General features: G+C 49.5%; 1 long non-coding RNA gene across 1 annotated transcript in view; it reads left to right on the top strand.

Moving 5' to 3' along the window:
• Positions 1 to 18,637, top strand: part of LOC146831414 (uncharacterized) — a 63,353-nt gene extending 44,716 nt beyond the window's left edge. Inside the window, exons 2-3 of the long non-coding RNA XR_014961278.1 lie at positions 17,875 to 18,262; positions 18,526 to 18,637. This is a non-coding gene — a long non-coding RNA (uncharacterized LOC146831414). The remainder of the gene's footprint in view (positions 1 to 17,874; positions 18,263 to 18,525) is intronic.
• The last annotated feature ends 933 nt before the right edge of the window (positions 18,638 to 19,570 follow it).

The following is a 19,570-nucleotide window of genomic DNA, read 5'->3' as shown; positions in this document are numbered from 1 at the left end:
GAGGGGTGGGTTTGTCCTTGGCGGGTTCTTCTTTGGTTTGTGGGGTTTTGGGCAGGCTAGTGAGGGTTGAATGTTGTTTCTCAGGGGCGGAGTGAGAAGTGGAAGGGACGGGTTTGGGTGTGGGACAGCTTTTTGAGACTTTGGGAGGGTGTGGATCGGGTTTCACAGAGGTAAGGGCAAGGGCAAACAAGACTTCATCCCAAGGAAAACAGGCAGTATGTTCGGGATGGAGTATGGTTTGGGAGGAAGAGGGAGTGGAACTGTGAACTGTGTCTGCTGTCTGCACTCTGTGTTGTGTTGGTGTCTGCTGTGTGGGTGACTGTGAACATTTGCGTTTCCTTAATAGCGATTATTAAGAAATCACTATTAAGGAATCGCAATTGCCTATGCACGTACGTTTCGAAAAAAAATGGTGGTTCCTACTCATTTCCTATTAGCAAATCACAAATTGCGATTCACTAATGGGAATGCTTTCCCATTCATTCCTATGGGCCTGAGGAAACCATTCGCAATTTGCGATTACCAAATAGGTAATCGCAAATTGCGAATGTAATTTCAATGGTGCTAGGGGGCCAAAAGGCCACTCTGAAGCACCCCGACAATTGGCATGTGTGCACATGTGGTGCACACACATACCCCAAGGGCATGTGTGTGCTCCACATGGCACTTAGAAAAATACAGTTTTTTGCATTTTTCTAAGGAATTGCAAATTACCATCAACTTGAAGTTGATGGTAATTTGCGAATCCTCAATGCAAAGTTGCAATCTGAGATTGCTTCTTGCATTGCATTTAGGGAGTCACAAATTCCCTAACTGCATTTGCAAAAAAGGGAATCGACAAATGCCCCTGTGTGTGTTGCTTTGTTGTCTGCAGGTATGGTTGTGTCAGATATGGTTGTGTCTGTGGCGGGTTCTGTGTGGGTTGCTGTGTTGTCTGCGCGTATAGTTTTGTCTGTGGGGGGTCTGCATGTGTTGCTGTGTTGTCTGTGGGTATGCTGGGGTTGTGGGATGGTGAGGAGGATGAGTGTCTGATGTGTGCATGCATGTTTGAGGTTTATGGATTTTTGTGTTTGTGTGTGATGCTTGTGTCAGTTGAAGTGCGTGCTTGCTTAGGTGTGCATGTGCCTCATATATGAATGGGAATAGGGGAATTTGAATGGGGAAGGGCCAGGAGGTGGGGTGGGGATCAAGGTTGGGATAGGTGGAGTTCTGCCATGAGGGAGGAGGCCAGAGCCTGAAAAGATCTCTATAGGCCAGACACTGCAGAGTGAATGCCTTCCAGTTAGGCAACTATCTGGGTCAGCTGGTTGCTCTGCCCCTGGATGGCATTCAGGACTGGATTTTGACCCACAGAGATGCTCCTCAGGAGGTCAATAGCATCCTCACTCAGCGTAGCAGGGCCAACAGGGCCAGGGGTTGAGGTGCCTCGAGGGAAGGAGACTACTTCCCTCTTAGGGGAGTGGGAACAACCAATTTGTTAGGGGACAACAGGTAGGGTGGCGATGCAACTGGGGTGGCAGACATGAATGAAGGTGGTAATGATCCTGTGGGGTCCCACACCACTGGGGAGTGTCTACCGGAGGATGACTCTGTAGATGAAGAGCTTGAGCTGCTGTCCTCCGATACACTTCCTGCAGCCCCCTGGTTACAGGGTCCCTCCGTGTCTGACATCTCACGACCAGAACAGCTGTGACCAGCTGTGTCCCCACCAACGTTGGCCCCTTCTCCTCTGCAAGCCCTGGATGCATCTAAAATAACAAGTAACATGGGTTTATTACAACTGCATCTCCACACCTAACCATCACAGATCAACAGAAAACATTGAAGAAGTCCTCATATAACACCAGCTTCATGGTTCATTCTACAGGCTTCAAATTTAGAATGAGCATGTGCATGCATAGCCTACAAAATGTTGGGTACACTCATGTCATAACCCCAGAAAAGCCTAGATGCATTTATGGAGTTGTTTACACTCCTTATGTCCATACTAGGATGGTTGATCACCTTGTATATTGTGGCACTTGTATGTCATTTTAAAATGATTTAATCAAATAGGATGGATACAAGCTTGAGAATTACACAATGCTCACACAAGGCCCAGTCTGAAAAAATCTACCTTTTACTCATAACACCACATGATGTGCTGAAGGTGAAGTTCATCACCAATATACCACTAATTAGTATTGTGGTAGATTTCATGTGACATGCAAATGCTCATTGAACATTGATGACACTTTGCACTCCAACTTACATCATATGGCCACTACCCGAGAAGTCAAATGAAAGCTGTACACATGTAGTTTAGCTATGTATTACATTTAGCATATAACGTTCCCTGACATTGAGGTCCTGACACTTAGAAGATAGATCAAACATCAACTGCTCTTAGTCGGTCGCATTGGCCTCCTGTTCAGGAGAGAATCAGGTTTAAGGCAATGTGTATTATCCATAAGTCCATTGCTGGTAATGGCCCTCCTATGATTCAGTCCATGGAGCAATTATATTGCACCAATAGGACTCTCAGATCTAACAATAAACAACTTCTTGCAGTCCCTAGGATTAAACGGTCACGGACTGGAGGTCAACGGTTCCCATATAGCGCTGCCAAGTTCTGGAACCAGATTCCAGACTACATTCGTCTTGAACCTGACTATCTCAGGTTCAGGAAGCAGTTGACCTTTCTCTTTCCATGAGCGGTGGTGAATGATAAGGTGTCACAGAAAGCGCTGGGATGCCCTTGGGTAGCCATGCGCTGTACAAGTGCGTATTCATTCATTCATTCATTCATTCATTCATTCATTCATTCATTCATTCATTCATCTGGCTAATGCACACTGGCCAGCATATAGGCACTAATGCTAATGGCACCAGTGATGTTTGCACTCTCATTTCACTGTATGACCAGTACTTACCAATAGGAACTGTTGTAAAGTCACTGCATGTACTGTGCACTCTATGTCATGTCACATATAATAGGGCCACCATCACATGAGAGACAGTAGTGAGGGAATATCACTCCTCACACAAAGAAGACAAGTTGCCCCTGTAGTACAAGTGTCACCCAGATTTGCTAAGAACATAAGATGATTACTCACTTCACACAGCCAGGTGTCTGCTCCAAAGAGAAAATTGGATGTGGAGAGGACTCTGTTGTGTTCCAGGTCAGAAAGACAATAGACATAGCATAGCTGCATGTACCTACTATCATACTTACACCAACAATTGCTCATATTGTGTGAGGCACATGAGCCACCACCAATATGGTTGGTGAAATGCCTGTCTGTTACACCCAAAGTTGGCAATATATCATGTATGATTATAGCCAGTACTCACATTATGTAGCTGCTGTTGGGTCCTCAACTGCTCATCAAGCTCCAGTTTGGCCATTGCCAGTATGCGGGCAATTAGGGGGTCAGAGTCCTGCGCATGCCTCTTCTGCATTGGGAGGACTTCCCCACCTGGACCTCCATGATCTTCCAGGTCCAGCACAGCATGTCCTCCCACCTCTTTCTGCAGTAGACGCTACGCCACTTGAAGACCCCTACAGTCTGCACATTCTGGAAATGCCTCTCCAAATGGCCATCTTCGGATGGGTGTTGACCCGTATGGATGCAATAGATGTGAAACAGAATGCAATAGGAAGTATAAGAATAACTGTAGGTTTGATACACATATTGTTGACATCTTGTACAAGCATTCATCAAGAGACAACATGCTATGAGTGTCCTTGTCACATGATAAGCATAACTAACAAATGGATGCACACAGATCTGGTCATCTGATGACTAACCTCAACCCTGCTCATAATCTACACTGACTGAGGCAGCCCATTAACATCATGTAGACCAGGGTCATACTACATGGAATTTGATGTGATGTACCATGACACACAGTATACAATTTGGACCTTCTGAAGGGTAAATTACCTTTGTATGACTGTCCAGATACCTTTACTGCCAGGCCCCTTGCATTGATGCATATGCTCCATAAAGGTGAGGTCCATAGCATACACAACATCCTAAGCTTAAGGTCACAATGTATGAGTTGGTATGTGTGTCACTGAGAGCTACCTCTCTGGGGAATATGTGTACTTGTGGTCTACTTAATGGGATAATCATAGTATGTCCGACTATATTTGTGAGGTATGTACTGCCAGCACAGGACACACCTTTTGCCGTATGTTGCACTGTAACAGGGATGACATTCAAAATCACATTGTATGTGTTATGTGATAGCAAATATTGTAACCAAACAGATGATTCACATTTCGAAATCTAATCTGAAGTAACCCACTATCTACACTGTTCATGTCTCAGATGTGCAATAGGCCTGTATAGTGGAAGCAACTCTATTGGAAAAGTGTCAACAGATCTATGTGAGTGAGGGGACTCTCATTGGTGACAGACACACATTGACACAGTGGGTCAATGAAAAGAAGTATCAGGTCAGGTAGGTCTCCTCAGTCACCAATCCCTATTAACCATGTTACATATATCAGAACTACTAGTGGGGCAGAAAACTCTTTCATGGATCTTCAAGTATAATGGGACATTACTCTGTGGATCATGTTTCCTGCCACAGTAACTCATGCCCAGGCAGCGGCATAGCCCAGACTGCCCACAACTCATTGTCAGGTCTTGCTCTGTGCAGGCTGTGCCTACTGATCCCATATGAACCTCACATTTCCTCCAGTACAATTCATAAAAGTGAATATTCTGCCAATCTGATATGTAAGGCAGCATGTGGTTGTGTGGCACTCTGAAGGTGTCTGTGAGGTATAACTACCTCTCAGACAATGTTTTTACAACACCTGATGTGGGCTCAGTGATCTGTGGGATGGTACACATGGCTAACATCATCCTCAAATGTGTATTATACAGACATGGCTCATTGTGTAAAGCCTATGCAGAACTCTGCACATATACCATGATGTGATCTGAGAAATCATTGTAGCTACTATGAACTTGAGCCCTTCATAGATATAAACATCTCACACAAGTAGCAATCACTCTTCTAACACATTACAATGGTGTTCTTCTCTCCACAAAGTACAGGGCCCCATAATCAATTACATGTATGTCCTGTGTAGGCCCCATACAATGTATGCAATGTACATAATGCTCACACTCGGGCACTCAGAGACAGCTTGTAGCTTGTGTGAATAGAAAGGAAGCATTATACAGAGTTACATATTCATTAGAGATTAATATCTGTTCGTCTGGTGAGCCATAGAGCTGACCATACTGGGGAAGGAGTGGTCCTCATCTACCAGGGTACCCAGCTCTTCTGAAGTAAAGGGATGGACCCTTTCACCAGAATGGCATGCCATAATTGCTCCCAGTGGTGGCAAACAGCAGCTAAAATGGAGGAGGTGTTGATAGCAGCAATGTCAGGAGGCAAGTGAGTTATTTTTCAGTCCGCAGCGTACATGTACACCACATACGTAGTCAGCAGAGTTGGCACACCCAGCTATTGGACTGCGGTTGTCACTAACATTAGCCTATTGGGGTTGACTTTCACCAGTGGCGGACATTCGAAAGGTCCCATTAGTGAGATCAGGCATCTGCCATGCTAGTTGGGAAAAAGATATTGATGACAGTTAAGTGCTTCACCGCCACTACAAATGAGGGCAAACATGTTGACTTTTGAGAAACTCTGTTCCCCTGTCATGTTCAGTACAAAACATCATCTGTATAGTGCATTACTGTGTACATAGGCAAAATGAGCACGGGATTCTGTACACCGCGTTGGGGGTATTTCACTTAAAATGTCAACCCTCACTATAGTGCTGATTTACCATTTCTGATTTGATGATGTGCTCAGTTCTGTTACAGGCCTGTGAAGGCCACCTTGGGGATGACTGGTGAAATGTTCAACATTTGACAATGATGACGTGAAATGTTTAATGCTTCATGAAGCATCAATGTTTAGACATATGACTCTTGCCTTACTCTTCATATATGTTACTCTGCACTCTGTGACCAATATACATTTTTAAGTTGCTACTCACTTGGGGGCATATCAACAAGGGCTTTATCTCTGCTTTTTTGGCTTTAAAAGCCAAAAAAGCAGAGATAAAACTAGCGCAATATCAACAACAGGGTGCTAACACGCAAATTTGCATGTTAGCACCCTTTTACTCTACGCTTCCCCTTGCATCTCTAATGAGATGCAAAGGGGGCGTTCCAGAGTAAAATAATAGGAGAAATGTCGCTAAGCGACATTTCTCCTATTATCAAGAATGTCGCTAACCCTGTTAGAGACAAAAAAAGCAGCGCTAACCGCGGTTAACGCTGCTTTTTTACGTCTGCTAATTTTCAGACTTAGCCATGATATCCTATGGAAGGAGGATATCATGGCTAAGTTTGTCTGTCCCTATCAACAAGCTAACGTGAGATTATCGCTGGGTTTCCAGCGATAATCTCACGTAAGCCTGTTAGCATGTAGATTTTTATCGCTATTGAGATAAGCGTTGCTAATAGCACGCTATCTCAGCGATAAAAATTCACGCTAGCCGGCGATAATTATCCTAGCGCTAAGTGCGCTTAGAGATAATTATCGCCGGTTGTTGTTGATATGCCCCATAGGTACCCTGGGAGAGGGAGGAGAGACCATAATCAAGAGTATCGCCCATTTCCAGAATTTCAGACCATGGAAAAGAGACATGTGATACAGAACTTTTGTGTGAATCGCAAAACAATACTAGACTTATGTCATCAGTTGGAGCCTGACTCATACCTCACATCACTTATCCTACATCAATTCCACCATTTGTCAGAAAGTAAAACCCAGCAGGAACAGAATTTGTCTCACATATACATCTAGTATGTGTAAGCTATTCACACTAAAAAGGACATGTCTCCTAAAAAAAGTATACAAAGACATGACAATTTGACACCCTCCATGTGTGAATGTAACAAACAACGACCTTGCACACATCAAACACACATCCAAACTATATCATTGGGAGGAAAGCAAGCTAAATGATGGACTGTTTGCTAAAAAAGTTAAAATACTTACCATATGATATCCCATCCATATCAATCGAATATCAATCTAAACCCCTCATTTGAATGCATCCCACATATGCACCCATTGAACAGTTACCCTTCTTCTGTGTAATTTCAGCACTGGTTTGAGGCTCAGATTATACAAACCCCTTAAAATGGATCACCAGTCAGGGTGAAACAGACAGAACTGCTGTGATATCTCCCGAAGTATACAATAACATATAGGGGCCGATTCCAATGGCCAGTCGGACAGCTGTCCATAGCCTTATCGTGCGACCAACACGTACCCGTAGCCAGTCCGTCCTGTAGAGGAAGTACGATGCGCATAACTGCCAAAAACACGACCGACACGTAGGCTGTGAATCAATCCCCATTCTCCGTCCAAGCCGTAACTCCTAAAGATGAACCGAGTCGCCCGGAAGCAGTATACATAGCAGTTTCCGGCATGACAAGTACGATGCGTGCTTCCTACGCGCCGGACAGGTCGTCATGCATGGGACGTCACAGCATCCGGAAAACAAGCATATCAGCTACGATTCGTGCCACAAATCAATACACGGCTAAGAGACGGACCAGCTTGCAGCGGGTACGAGACGGAGCAACAAGCAGCGTGTACGACACGAACATATCATGAATCCCATCGCGCAGGTCATACCAGTACTCTACATCTATGAACGGATCAGGGACTGATGCCGACAGCGCAGGCGGTAAGTCAGACACCTGCAACACAAACAAACGACACGTACCCGCAAACTGGCACACACACACAGAGGATCCACATCCTGGCCACCAACAACAGCCCACCATAGGGGTTGCATGGCCAGCACCACAAACACCCCCACCCATAGTGAATCTGTTGCCCATCACTACTGCCACCCCCACTCACAGGGGACCTGTTGCCCATCACCCCTGCCACCCCCACTCACAGGGGATCTGTTGCCCATCACCCCTGCCACCCCCAGCCATAGGGCGTATGTTTCCCATCACCACTGCCACCCCCAGCCATAGGGCTCATGTTGCCCATCACCCCTGCCACTCCCACTCACAGGGGACCTGTTGCCCATCACCCCTGCCACCCCCACTCACAGGGGACCTGTTGCCCATCACCCCTGCCACCCACAGCCAGAGGGCTCATGTTGCCCATCACCCCTGCCACCCCCACTCACAGGGGACCTGTTGCCCATCACCCCTGCCATCCCCAGCCCTGGTGCTCATGTTGCCATCACCCCTGCCACCCCCACTCACAGGGGACCTGTTGCCCATCACCCCTGCCATCCCCAGCCATAGGGCTCATGTTGCCCATCACCCCTGCCACCCCCACTCACAGGGGACCTGTTGCCCATCACCCCTGCCACCCCTACTCACAGGGGACCTGTTGCCCATCACCCCTGCCACCCACAGCCATAGGGCTCATGTTGCCATCACCCCTGCCACCCCCACTCACAGGGGACCTGTTGCCCATCACCCCTGCCACCCCCAGCCATAGGGCTGATATTGCCCATCACCCCTGCCACCCCCACTCACAGGGGACCTGTTGCCCATCACCCCTGCCACCCCCAGCCATAGGGCTCATGTTGTCCATCACCCCTGCCACCCCCAGCCATAGGGCTCATGTTGCCCATCACCCCTGCCACCCCCACTCACAGGGGACCTGTTGCCCATCACCCCTGCCACCCCCAGCCATAGGGCTCATGTTGCCCATCACCCCTGCCACCCCCACTCACAGGGGACCTGTTGCCCATCACCCCTGCCACCCCCACTCACAGGGGACCTGTTGCCCATCACCCCTGCCACCCCCACTCACAGGGGACCTGTTGCCCATCACCCCTGCCACCCCCAGCCATAGGGCTCATGTTGCCCATCACCCCTGCCACCCCCAGCCGTAGGGCTCATGTTGCCCTTCACCCCTGCCACCCCCACTCACAGGGGACCTGTTGCCCATCACCCCTGCCACCCCCAGCCATAGGGCTCATGTTGCCCATCACCCCTGCCACCCCCACTCACAGGGGACCTGTTGCCCATCACCCCTGCCACCCCTATTCACAGAGGACCTGTCACCCATCACCCCTGCCACCCCCAGCCATAGGGCTCATGTTGCCCATCACCCCTGCCACCCCCACCCACAGGGGACCTGTTGCCCATCACCCCTGCCACCCCCAGCCTTAGGGCTTATGTTGCCCATCACCCCTGCCACCCCCAGCCATAGGATGGGTGATGCGCAACACATCCAGCATACTCCAACATCAGGTATGTCCGCAAAATACATCCCCCATAACATCATGACAACAGTGTGTAGTCTGTGACAAATGCCCACAACAGTGATTATGGCTACGAGCATACAATGTAAGTAACAGCACATGTGTGACCAACACATGAGTGTGACATACACAAGGCAAGCATCACCATAGCACTGTGGCAATGTAAAAAGAACACCCCCTCACTGTGTAGAACAGAAGTTAAGTGGGGGCTCACAAAATGCAGCAGATGTGGAGCATTGTGGTGATGGGGACCAAACCCCCCTCATCACAGTGACCAAAAGGTAAGTGTCATCATGGTCAAAGCTGCAAATAACAAACAGCATGTATGATCCCTGCTCCTAACACATCAAACACTTCTGGGGCAAACTAGTGGTTGTGTCCCATACACACAGAGATGTGGTGAGGCTAACAGTGCTGTGAAAACATAACACACTCTCGGCCATGTGCAGACAAGCACCACACATGGGGGCTGACAATGCATACAGTGTACAATGACACAACAGCAGAAGTGACCATCAGCAAGCATGCACACATCTCGAAAATAGACACACCAATCAAAACAACATGTGTATACTCTAGGTGACAGCTCACAAACTCACATTCCATGCGAGCAATGGGACCCAACAACCAGGATGAATGTGCATAATGATGTGAAATGACTCACAGGGACAGCATGCAAAATCACAGAAACAGCATCCAGACAAAGGCCCACAACAGCAATACCAATGCACTGGTGCAGATGCACAAACACAAACAGGAAAACTCACAATGCACATCGGACACAACATGTGTGTGTGTGTGTGTCACAGTATCCCCAGGCAACTACACAACCCTGAGGGGGGCTGAACCACAGTGACACAGATGGGGACACAGTGCCATACAAAAGTAAACCATCAGTGGGACACCCTCAGTGGGCAATCAGGCATTGGGAGATGATAGGGAGCAGAACAGACACATGTGACACAAGTTGGAATGAACACCAACTAACACAGCAAGAGACTGACACACAACACCACTACCCCCAGGGACTAGACAGTGGGGTGCCAAAAGCATGCATGACACCTCCACTGTGATGACAAAGGCAGATGTCGTACAAACTGGGAAACCCAGACATGTGCCTGTGCCACAAACGTACATCACACATACACAAACACAAATCACTCAGCATGGCCCCTCATCCATGGGCAAACGGGAGCTAGGGGACCATCCATGCAAACATTCACATCAGTCCACCCTCAACACCACACACCCTGAACTGCAACAATGTGTATCTGTGAAGCCCACATGGACAGGTGACATGGCACATGTACCCATGACAAACACAGGAATGTTGGGATGAACTAAGGTGCACAGACACATCACACAAGGACAGTTTACAACACTGTGTAATGACAGACATACTGCACAGTATGCGGGACATGGCCATGACCTCAGAGCTCATGTAACCTTCAGAATTCCTGCCACAGTCCCAGGACAATGCAGATGCCAAGGAGAAACACAAGGCACACATGCTGACACCTGCCAGCTTCGTAGCCGTGAACCCGACAAGTGAGAGCAGTCACACACACATACAAATGTCTCAATCACTGAAAACTACCACCTAGGGACAACTACATGATATTGCGAACAAACAAGTGCCTTGAGGAACCCTGACTGTGTCCCATCTGTGTCTGACAACAGCATCAACACTCAGAACTGACAAATCCCAATGATGATACACCAATTAACAATAGTCTGTCATGCACCCACACATCTGGTAGCCCATTGGAAAGGTAGTGGGATGAACCCAGTACCACTCAGCAAGCATCAACAACAGGAACATCTCAAGGGAACACTGTCTGTGTATGAACAGGGTTGTGGACACACACACATGCTCATACAACACACGCCATGGGCCCATGCCATGTCACTGGACAACACACTTACTTGAGGGGACACAACTCCTGTGGGAGCCCAGCGCGACGCAAGTCCCACTCATGTCTGCAGAACACTTGGTCAGTCAGCCATCAGTTACCACACAATGAAGGCTCTGGTCACAACAGCCAGGGTATGGGAGTCTCCCCTAAGTCATCTGCACATACCCAAAACATATGTCTAGCAAGTTGCACAGAGGCCCCAGTTGCTCCTATTACAATGATGCCCACACTTGTAGGTCCAGTGTCGATGAGCATAAAGTATGTGGAAGTGACAAATTGGACAATGGGAAGCACATCATATGTGCAGGGGTGCAAGCCACAGATGTGACCATTGCAATGAAATGCTCACAGAGAGATGTACACAAATAGTTGATCCAGACACACCCAGGTAGCTGCAAAGGATGATATGGATACCCACCAGAATAGGATACATATCTCATGGACCACAAGGAGTACCTCACATCAACACATCAGTATTCTATATTGGAAACCAAGCATTACAGTTGCAAGGGCATGTTAAACATCATCAACATAATGTACAGCTAAATCAAGTTCACAGGGATAAAGAAAAAAGCTTTATTCAGCATATTAAAAGTGAAACGTCTCTTCTAACAAAAGGCCAAAGGCCAGTCCATGTCCAAATGCCAAGGAGTGAACTAGAGTGACAATTGTCACACCTTGCTTGCCTGCATTGCTAAGGACCGGGGTCATCCCCTCGGAGGGGCATACATGGGGGCAGGCCAGGCACCGCAGGGACAGGATCAGGGCGCAGCAGAAGGAGGCAGTGAAGCAGTGATGGATGCAGGCGAGACACTTGCAACTGCATTGGAGCTGACTGGTGGGTGCTGTCACAACTGTGGGGCACAAGTCAGATGGGGTGGGTGCCGGCACAACTCCAGTGGGCAGGTCAGATGGAGTGGATTGGCTCACCACTGCAGTGCCCAAGTCAGACGGGGTGGTCGTGGACTCCAAAGCAGTGCCTACATCCATGGGAGCAGAAAGGGGGACAGGTGAGGTCGGCAGGGCAGGGGAGACACGGTCTCCACATCAGTGGCACCAACTGTCTGACCAGGTGTGGAGGAGCAAGTGCTAGGGGGGATGGCCTTGGCATTTTGGGGATGGTGTATCTGTGTGTGGGGGAACCCGGGGCAGGGAGTGGCAGGGGAACCTCTGGAGTGGTGGCCTGGGGGATGGAGGACGGAGACTTTGCTTTGGAGCTGCGTGGTGGTGGGGGGTCTTGCTCTTCTGGCAGTGGGGGGACTTGCAGGTGGGTGTCTCGGTCTGACTGTGCCTGGGGGAGGGTGTCCGGGTGTGAGGGGCACTCCCTTCTGTGTGTGGGGACTTCCTCTTCCCCTTGTAATCTGGATCTGCAGGGTCGGTGGGGAAGAGGCCAAGGTCACAGAGGAAGAGCTTCTGGGGGGATGGGGTTGCAGGTGAGGCAAGGGAAGGGGGCTGGGAGGGAGAGGTCTCGGAGGACTGTGGAGTGGTTGTGGATAGCTCTGTGTGTGTCAGCAAACCAGCCCCTGTGAGTGTGGAATCAGTCCCCTGCGCTTGCTTGTGTGCATGTCTAGACCTTGGTTTGGGGGTTTCTGTGCTTGGGACAGGTAGGGTGCTATGAATCGTGGGTGGTGCAGGGGTAGGAGGGGTGCGGGACTGTTGGAGGAGGGACACTGCTGCCGTCAGGGAGGAGGCCACGGACTGATTGGTCCTCTGTAGGGCAGACATGCCCGAGGAAATGCCCTCCATGAATGACACCAGTTGTGTCAACAGACCTGTGTGTGCATGGAGGACCTTCAGCATCAACGTCTGCCCTACATGGATCTGTTGAAGTAAGTCCACAGACTCCTCACTCATGGCAGCAGGAGACACACGGGCAGGGGGTGCGGTGCCTGGCATGAAGCAGACATGCTCACAAACACGGGAGGCCACAGGGACCTCTGGGTTGGGAGCCGATGGGAGAGGGGTGGTGGTGGTGGTGGTGGCAGTGGCGGGGGCAGGGACAGCCTCACTAGCTGGGGTTTGGTGGCTGCTGACACCCGCCTCCACAAGGGAGTCATCCTCAGAGCTGCTGTGGCCCTCAGCTGGGGGGGATGGTGCTGACGACTCCTCTGTGTGGCTCAACTTGCCCTCCGTGCCACTGGGTCCACGCGACTCCTCTCCTTCTGTCCCTGTAAGGCTCTGTGGCTCCTCCTGGTCCGTGGAGCTGTCCCCTCCTGTGGCCGTGGATGTATCTGGATAGGAATAGGAAGTAACAGAGCTACATCAGTCACCTGCACCGACTGCACACACCACAGTTAGTACATCACATCACAGGGCAAACCCTGGCATCATCAGCTGAACACAGCTCAAAGTGCCAACACTGTTTAGGAGAAGACAATTGTCATTTTCAACCTCAACCATGGCACACATATCCCTCCTTGACTTTCACACATATGTCCGTTGCATGTTGGATGCTAATACCCCTATGTGCCAACATGCACCACCCACACATCAGTTGTACATGCAAGTGAACTTGTAGGAGTATGTAACTATACACACAGCACATCTCTTGCTACTGACTCAGTACAGGTGTCCGGGTGAAGGGACGGGCAGATACTCATTCCACATGCTTGTGATGAATGCCAGCAACACACACTATGATGTACTCCTGTCCTGATGGTCAATACCACAATGTGGTGCATGGTGCACACTTGAACACAATGCAGGCTCACTCATAGCAAGTTATATGCCATGGCACTGGTATGCCCTGAAAGTCAGTCAACACTGTCTCCTGTCACAGGAACAGGACATCCAGACAACAACAATATGCACTGACTCACAGTCCTAGCTCTGGGGTAAAGCAAACTCATGAGATGACTGGCGCACTTGCCCATCCCATGCAAACAACATATCCAGGAGCCAGAATACCCCACATCATGCAAATCAGACATATGAGTGTCAGCAAACACACATCCCTGTACATTAACACATCACAGTCTGCCATGCATGTAACCCAGCTACATGAAGGACACAGTTGCATACACCATTGTGCGCTGTCAGATGATCACACACCTATATGTCACACAGGTCTTGTCTCTCACAGTCACATCGCAGATGTCATGCTGACCCTCTGAATCATGGACACCCCAGTTGTACGTAGCAACAAGCCACACCCTAATGACACAGAGGCACACACCTGAGGGCACATGTCACAGAGCACAACCTTCAATTTCATACACAGGAGTGGGATTACAGAGTGTTTCTAAATGCCCTTGAGGGGGGCATGACTGGCCAGGACTAAGTGGAACAGTGTTTGGCCCTGGACAGTAGTCAGGTGGCTAAGCAAGTGAGATATACTTGCTATACATACTCCTGAGGCCCCTAAATTGGAGTCCCCTGCTGCATGGGTTTGTTTGGAATACCCCAGCCACATGTTGCGAGTCAGACCTTGGTACACATCTCAATGGCACACACAGATCACATGTCAGATCTCAGGCATTGTGTAAACAATTGACCCACCCATGAAACACACAACAGATTCACGGGAACTTATGCTGACCGGTACCTGAAGCATAGCTGACTGCAGGGACACAGTGCCCTAGTGACACAAGCAACAGATTGGAGGGGCCACACCTGTGGAACAGATGAGGAGGGTGGATCAAACAAATGAGGGACCTGAGTTTGGGACTACAAGAGCTATGTAACGTGGAAGTGTGAGCAGGACAAAAGACTGCTATTTGCATGTCAGACATAGTACACAGATCAGACATGGACTCACCTCCTTCCTGCTGCTGTCTGGCCTTCAGCTGCCTATCCAGGTCTGGGAAGACCACCGCCAGCATCCGGAGCATGTGGGGAGTCAGGGTCCGGTGTCCACCCTTCCTGCATGGAGGTGACAGCTTTAGCTGGACTCTAGCTATCCTCTGGGTCCATCCCCGAAGGTCCTGCCACCTCTTCTGGCAGTTGCGGATCCGGTGCTTGTAGACCCCCACAGAACGAACAGCCCAGGCGATGGTCAGCCAGATCGCCTGCTTCTTGTGGGCATCAACCTGTGAGGAGGACAAAGTGAAAAGTACATTAACACACATGCCCCAGATTTGTGCAGCACACATTTGGATATACATGTCATCATCACAAAGGGAAATAAATTACACAGGTAGTGCAACCATGGGGAAGGTAAAATCACATGCATGTCTGACATGTTAACAATGCCTGGACAGTAAGAGCTTGCAATAATGCACTTTAGCAGCAGGAAAATGATTCATTGCATGTACCTACCCACTTTGGGGGATGAAAGCAGTCATTGAGACTACTTGCCACTGGTGTACACACTGCTAGTACTGCTAGTCAGTCAACATGCATAATTAGGAAGGCAGTGGACTGCACACTCACCTGCTCCCCTGGTTTCCCATAGAGCTTTCTGTACTCTGGAAGGAGCCCGTCCAGCAGGGCCTGGTTCTCCTCCTCAGTGAAGGCAGGGGCCCTCTCCAGAGTATGTGCCATAGCAGGAGCCAGAGGATGCATAGACAGCAGCAGTGGTAGCAGGGATGTGGTCCAGTAGCATGTAGTGCAGGCAAGTGAGCTCCCTGGGGGCTAGCCAGCCTTATATCTGTGCTGCAGAGGCAGACTCTGTGCTATGTGTCCAAAGTGATAGGTCCAACATGGTTGCATTCTATGAATCTGGCCAATCCATTTAAAAGTACGACTCGTACATGCCTTCCGCATCGTTCAAATCTTCACCTTCAGGGAACACTTGAAATTGCAACATTGTTGTAGGCATCCAACTGAATTTCCAGTGCACAACTCGTACAACTTTTGAATCCGCATCCGTCTCCATGACAGTCCAGAGCCAATGAGTGTGCACGGCTCGTTCAACTGACTGTACAACGCGTATTTTGAATGTACACATGCACCCGTCTCCATACGATTCAATGGCCAAGGCATATGCCTGTCTCGGACCATGCCTGATCGACGCGTATGCATGATAGTCACCCGCGTCGGACCTCATTGCATTCAATGACAAAGCGTACGCACGGCTCGGACATGACCCATGCAATGCGTATGCATTGTCACCCGCGTCAGACCTCATTGCATTCAATGGCAAAGCGTACGCACGGCTCGGACATAACCCGTGCAATGCGTACGCATTGTCACCCGCATCGGACCTCATTGCATTCAATGACAAAGCGTACGCACGGCTCGGACATGACCTGTGCAATGTGTATGCATTGTCACATGCGTCGGACCTCATTAGTGTGACTATTATACGGATGCAACACACATATACTGGCCATGGACACCTGCGCACACCTGCCACACTATAGCATTGGCCACACAGTGGCCCATGGCATGTAAGGCTGCATTCCCTGGGTGTTTGGGGGGGCCACAGCAGTTTTTTTGGCTGACACTTTGTGCAGCCACTCCCAGGCTGTGCACGTGTACATGGGGGTAGAATCCTTTGTGTGTTGTGCACATTACCACTGTGATGTGCAATTGTACAGTAATGGGCATGAGTCAAGGCCACTCTGTCAGGTTGGATATGTTAAGGACATGTCACATACACCCTGAGTCCTGGGTGTGATGGCATGTACATCACAGTGAGACCTGTAGCCACAATACTGATGTGCACCCACAGTCTGTGTGCATGTTGTGTCTCAGATGTGTCTGATCACATGTTACCAATGGGTGACAGTCTCCACATCCATGTGGTATATGCATCAACCTTGATGGGGTTTGTGTCTAAGAGACATACATGTAGGGCCAGCAGGAACAACAGTGGCCCACACAGCCAGATGATTGGCCATTGTACTACATAGGACTCATGTGGACATGTGGTATTGAGGTGTGAGGTGGTGGTCTTGTAGGTGACATATGTGTTCATGCCCAACAGCACACACCTCAGTACATTGTGTAATGTTATGAACTAGCATGTGATAGTGACCGTGGTCATGGCCACATGGGTGGATGCACTGACAATCTTCCTTTGAGCATCTCTGTACTGCAGGGCACCAGCTGTCCATCGTCCGTTCCCAGACCTTGCAACCATGCAGAAACGCAACTGCATCAGATGGTACCGCTTCACAAGGCCACTGATTGAGGAGTTGGCGCGGCAGTTGGCACCACATCTGCTACCTGGCCGGACATACCCTGCAGCACTGACCCCAGAGGTGAAGGTGATGGCAGCCCTGCACTTCTTTGATACCGGTACCTTCCAGTACACTGTGGCTACTGCTGGTGGTATGTCGCAAACGATGTTTAGTCGGGTGCTACGTGATGTCTTGGAGGGGATGTTGCAAATCCTCGACCTGTATATCAAGTTCCCGAGCCCAGATGAACTCCCTGAAATTAAGGATGCCTTTTATACACTGGGGAGGATGGCGAACGTCATCGGATCTATTGATGGGACACATGTTGCCCTGATACCACCACAGGCACATGAGCAGGCATACCGGAACAGGAAGCACTACCATTCAATAAATGCTCTGGTGGTCTGTCTTGCTGACATGTCGATCACATATGTGTGTGCACGGTTCCCTGGTTCGGCGCACAATGCCTACATTATGAGGAGTAGTCGCATTGCAACGCTGATGTCACAGATGCCAGCTCAGCGTGCCTGGCTTGTCGGTGTGTACTGACTGTTTCTCATTGTGTGTGTTTGTCACTGTTGTATTCCTACAAAACTCAGCAACTTTTTCATTTTTGTGTGTGTAGGTGACTCCGGATACCCAAACATGCCGTGGTTGCTGACACCCCTCAGGAACCCTGTGACGCCAGCCGAGCTGTGCTACAATGCGGCACATGGTCGGAGCAGGAGGGTGATTGAGCAGACATTAGGCCTCCTGAAAAGCCGCTTTCGCTGCCAGGACAAGACCAGAGGTGCCCTCCCATATGAGCCTGCAAAGGTGTGCAAAATAATCCTTGACTGCTGCATGCTACACAACATGGCGGTGCGTAAGGAGGTGCCTCTCATCCAGGATGACGATGACGATGACCAACGTCCGGCACCTGTGGAGGATCCCAGCCTGAGCCAAGATGCCAGTGATGATGAAGATGATGGTGACGTCCGCTCCCAGCTCATCAACAACTTCTTCACCTGAATGTGAGTTTACAGGGTTGTTATGTGAATGTATGGAGGTAGCCTGGAATGTGTTGAGCCAGCTCTGTTGCTGTCTGAGTGTGTGTGTGTGCCACTTGACTGGATGCGTGCTGTGATGTGTCCATTCAGGTGGTGTGTACTCCACAATAGGGTAGTATTGCTAACTAGTGTTTGTGTAGGTGTTTTGCAACATGGTTTGTGCATGTGCATTGCATTTCTCTCCTGTTCTTCTGTGCTTTTGACTGTATCTTCTCTGTCCTTCCCAGGGTCCTTTGCCTATTGTGTGGTCAACACTGACCCCCAACACCCAGAAGCCAACACCAGTGTGGAAGTTGAAAATTCCCATCAACTGATGTACCACACATCCCTGGACTTCCATTCTCCAACACATTGTGAGCGTGTGTCCACTGTTACGTAGAATTACCGTGCAACTAGTGTGGAATAAACGTGTTGCTGATGTGTAATGAACCTGTGCTACGCTTTGTTATGTGCATTGTCTGTCTTCCCACATCTGAGTGACATCTGCTTACCTCACCTGTGGACTTGTTACCACTGACTGGGCTTGGTGTTGTGTCTGTGCATGCCAATGTGTTTCAGGTCAACATCATTGTGTGTGATGAGTAATATGGCCATGGTGAGTATGTTTTATGTTGCCATAGTGGTGTGTGTCCCTCACATGTGTCACATCCACATGACTCACCTTACGTTGGACACATTGTTGCAGTATTTGGCATGCACTGTGTTGTGTAGCAGATCAACATCTCCCTGAACATGACAAGTTGGAATCACAACAGAGGCAAGTATGGTGTACTGGTGAGTTTATTTACAAACATGTGTGAGGGAAGTGCACAGGATGGTGGGTGCTGTACAGTGGTTTGGGAATCCAATGTTCACATTGGAGTTGGAAGTGCTGGTAGATGAAATGTCCAGAGTAAAGTCCACAGTCATCTGATACATTTGCCCAACATGAACCCTCCATGTCATGTGGGCGAGTTGTGTGCGATTGGACAAGGTTTGGACTCGGAGGCCCTGGGGGATGTGCTGGGACATCTGCCTCTCATATGTCCTTCTTCGGACGACCCCTCTTCTTCTGGGGGGGGGTTCCTCGTGTGCAGGCCTCTGCGGTGCAGGGAACTCTCCGCCAGAGTCCTCCTCCATCCCTGTGGCACTGGCAGATGGTGTTGCGACAGATGTTGTTGGCACACAGGGGGGTGTGGACAGGTTGGTGTTGATCAGGCGGAAGCATTGTAGTATGTCCTGATGCACAGCAGTGATATCATCCCACTTGGCCTCTAAGCGGGCATGGTGGGC

Source organism: Triturus cristatus, chromosome 5_1, assembly GCF_964204655.1.
Source record: "Triturus cristatus chromosome 5_1, aTriCri1.1, whole genome shotgun sequence".
NCBI classification, from domain to species: Eukaryota; Metazoa; Chordata; class Amphibia; order Caudata; family Salamandridae; genus Triturus; species Triturus cristatus.
The sequence above is the reverse complement of the archived record's forward strand: the minus strand, read 5'-3'. Positions and strand labels throughout refer to the sequence as shown.